The sequence below is a fragment of the Zingiber officinale genome, chromosome 4B (genome assembly GCF_018446385.1).
Source record: "Zingiber officinale cultivar Zhangliang chromosome 4B, Zo_v1.1, whole genome shotgun sequence".
Taxonomy (NCBI): Eukaryota; Viridiplantae; Streptophyta; class Magnoliopsida; order Zingiberales; family Zingiberaceae; genus Zingiber; species Zingiber officinale.
In genome coordinates this window covers 24,371,743-24,375,436 of record NC_055993.1, presented here as the reverse complement: position 1 = coordinate 24,375,436, position 3,694 = coordinate 24,371,743, and the positions used below count along the sequence as shown (strand labels likewise).

At 38.4% G+C, this 3,694-nt stretch overlaps 1 long non-coding RNA gene across 1 annotated transcript; it reads right to left on the bottom strand.

The window, feature by feature from the left end:
* Positions 1-1,874: 1,874 nt before the first annotated feature.
* On the bottom strand, positions 1,875-3,462 carry LOC121974870. Its single transcript, XR_006110131.1, has 3 exons — positions 3,307-3,462; positions 2,779-2,828; positions 1,875-1,981 (listed from the first exon to the last, which is right to left on the bottom strand). It is a non-coding gene; the product is annotated as an uncharacterized LOC121974870 (long non-coding RNA).
* Between the last annotated feature and the right edge of the window lie 232 nt (positions 3,463-3,694).

Genomic DNA, 3,694 nt, shown 5'->3' with positions numbered 1-3,694 from the left:
TTACTGTTATATGTTAAACATATTATCATGCATATCAAAAGACATAAGTCAAAGTACCCGCCTCCAATCGAAATGGTCCAACTCGGACGTCGAGATGCTCGTCTCGAATCAAAGTCCTGTGTTAAATCGCACAGTTTAGCTAATTTAATTATAAACAAATAGCTAAACAAATTCCTAATCCATCAACCATCTAGGGTTAGTTTCATTAACCCTAATTACACCATCAATCAAAGTCAACCAACATATTTGATTGTATTCATTAAGTCTTACCTCTGGATCAAACAAAAGGAAGATCACAGCGGTTAGTGCTCTCTCTCCAACAAGGTCTGCAAAGGAAGTCACCATATAAGATCTACACAGGATTTAATATAATTAACCCTATGCTTACATAACAGAAGTAATGCCAATAGCTCAGACCATCGAAATCATCCAATTCATCTTCCCAAACTCACCTCAACAGATTCCAAATTCTTCAGCCGAGACCTTGCTAAAATTTTCCCACAACGCACAATGCTTGGCTAGAAACTCTTCCTCACAGCCCAGATCCAAAGAACATCATAAATCAACCTAGAAATCCACTCACAACTTCAATCCAGCCACAAAAAGAAATGTGTTTCCCTTACCTCAAATTCCACAGTCGTTCTTGCTATTGGAAATCAAAGAGTTTGCTGGAAGCAGTGACTGCCAGATCCAAGAAAAACCCCACAACAAGTCTTATCCTCATTTGGAATTCCTATACCCTGTTCGGATCAAAGGTGAGGTCATGAGTGAAGATCAAAATCAGATTCGGGATTCAACACAGTATAGAATTAAATCCCTATTAACCTAATACCAACCATACTTACCTCCAAGATCCGGCTAGGGCACAACGCTGTGTTGTCTTCGGCACTGTCAAGCAGAGACACAAGAAGGGAAGCTTCGGACGGTGCACAGAAACCCAATCTAGAGTTTAGATACTCGATTTCCGGCGGAGATCGACCGAAGCAGGCGGCGGTCTACGCGGAGTCTGTGGCTCGGGAATAAGTGGCAGCGTCGGCAGGCACAGGGGGGGTGGCAGCCGGCGCCAGGGCAGAAAAATCAAGGCGACGCTGCTTCCTTCGGCCTCAAGTGGTGGCGCCGTCCAGTGCGGCTCGGAAAGGAAGAAGAGAAGAAGCGGCCGGCGCTAGGGCTCGGACACCGGCGGTTCTGGGTCGGAGTGGCGACGACACGGCTAGGGCTCGGCGGCGGGCCGACGCTAGGGCACAAAGGCAGTCGCTGGAGCTTTTGTGGCCGATGCTTGGCGTCGGCTGTGGTGGCGACAGAGGAGAGGAGAAGAGGAGAAAAGCACCGCGGCCGGCGGTTAGGGCAAGGAGAGGGTGCGGCTCGGCGTCGGGGGAGAAGAAATGAACGGCGTCGGGGAGAGGAATAAAAGAGAAAAGAAAAACAAATAAAAAGGAAAAGAAAATAAATAACTTTTCCTCGCCTAAATGGGGTAGCCTAAACAAGCTTTTCCCGGGCCCCGTTCTTGTCCCCGTTAACTCGTCCATACGAGCTCCGAAAAATTCCCGAAAATTTCCTTATTAATATTCGCCTATTTTCTGGTATTTTACATGGAAAGTGGCAATACCTTCATAACGGAGAAACCGTTTAATGCAACCAAATCATATGCTAAATATCTTCTCTTCTGTCCTACATCTGGAATTTGGTCGATAATCATTTCCCCATCAATCAGCGTATCATTATGGAAACTCTTTTCATGAAAAACAGAGAAATTAGGCATATATACAGATTATATGAGTTTTAAAACTGTAGACACTTATAAATCCAGAAAAGGTGTACCTCAGCAGCATTCTTTAGGGGAAACCGCATTTGAACCCTACGAAAATAGAAGTTTCGATCAATTAGGTAGCACCCCGTACTGTTAATGAACATCATGTAGCGGGTTCCATCAGCCTTCCATGTAGCATAGTAGTATCTTTGTCTTAGTAGTTGCAGATTATCTCTGCACATAACATAATATTGATTAAAAATGAGTGTTAATAATGTCTTTTCTAACATAAATAAATTTGAATAACTAGGAGTTCCAACAAAGAAAATGTGCATCCTTACTAATTATACTTCTGGCAATAAATTTTAAATAAAAAGAAAAGTGATCAGATGTGTGTTTGTATGCTGTACAAATAACTTATAATTTCTAAAATAATGTAGGCAAAAAATGAATATGGAAAAGCACACACCCCTATTGTGATTCTTGCAGACTGTTCATGCCATTGCGCCCCTAGAGGACAACTCACAAAATGTCTGATTCATGAAGTAAATCTACTTAATGAGAAGTGGAGATAACTAAAAGAGAAAAATAAATTATGACCAAATAAACTTGTATTCAACAATATCACTTAGCATGAAGATTTCCTAGGTACTCAAAAGACAAGCCATGCCATATCATTATAAGATATACTGCTCTGTGATTCATATAGGGAGACATGTCTGGCTTATTCCAACACACAATCTAAAGACCACGCAGCAAACAATGAATAAGCATGTTGGATACCCTTAATAACAAAAGGCAAAACCACACAAACTCATTGAAAGAATATTAGATGGAAACACAATATATGTAAACCAATAGATTGTTTGTTCCAAAAATCCAAATATACATTCATAATTTTGCAGATTTGAACATTGAAACACAATGAACTACTAGCTGTCTTTCACGTCAGGCTAAAGATGTTAAATAAATAAGGTATGTATATATATACACACACATATATATATATATTGACAAGGATAAAGACACACCTGTTAAGAGAAACTGGATGTGAACCAGGAAATTGTGGGTTTGTTCTTCCCTAATAACCAAGAATAAGAAACAGAGAACTAATAAGAAATAAAATATAAATGAGTTAATACGATCAAATAAAACCACAGCAAATAAGACCAAATCGCATTGTGAAAATGTGACTGTTAATTGAAAATTTTAGTAGGGCTGGATCTAAAGTATAACTATATTAGTTACCAAAATAACAGGTACTTGTGAATCAATAAATAACAGAGGCTCCCTGACTGATTATGTATAACAGATTCATAAAGGTTTGAAAAATAAAATTCATAAAGAAAGACCATAAAAGAAAAGTGGCAAACTGAGAAAAAACTGAATCATAAATCAAGAGGTGCTAGAAGAAGGAAAAAAAAGTAGAGCTTATGATCTAAAATTCCAGTGTAATTGTAGCAACTTCCTATTACAGATGCAGTATTATTTAATGACCATTTAATGTGGATAATATAATTGAAAGAAATAACAACTATTACAAGGTGAAGTATCCATACCGTAGGCGGCATTAAATCAAGGAATTGGTAACAGAGGTGGCGCATTGCATCTTGCTGATCATAAGGTATTGCATCACCTAGAACATCATCATTTGTTAAAATTTTAATATCCACATTCTCCTGAAAAAGAAAGCAGGTGTAAACTTCAACATTCACCAAAATTGAAAAGATTATTGATAGTACAATGCCTCTACTGACTGCTAAACCCACACAAAGAATAATAAAAATAGAGTCTTGTGTAAAGGATATCCATGACATATATACATACATTTTATAGCTGACACGATATGATGTCAATACCTCATCAAAGGTCTAATTATCCATGTAACAATTAACATTCTAGAGTAGATAACAAATACTAAAACCATATAAAATGTGAAATAAATCT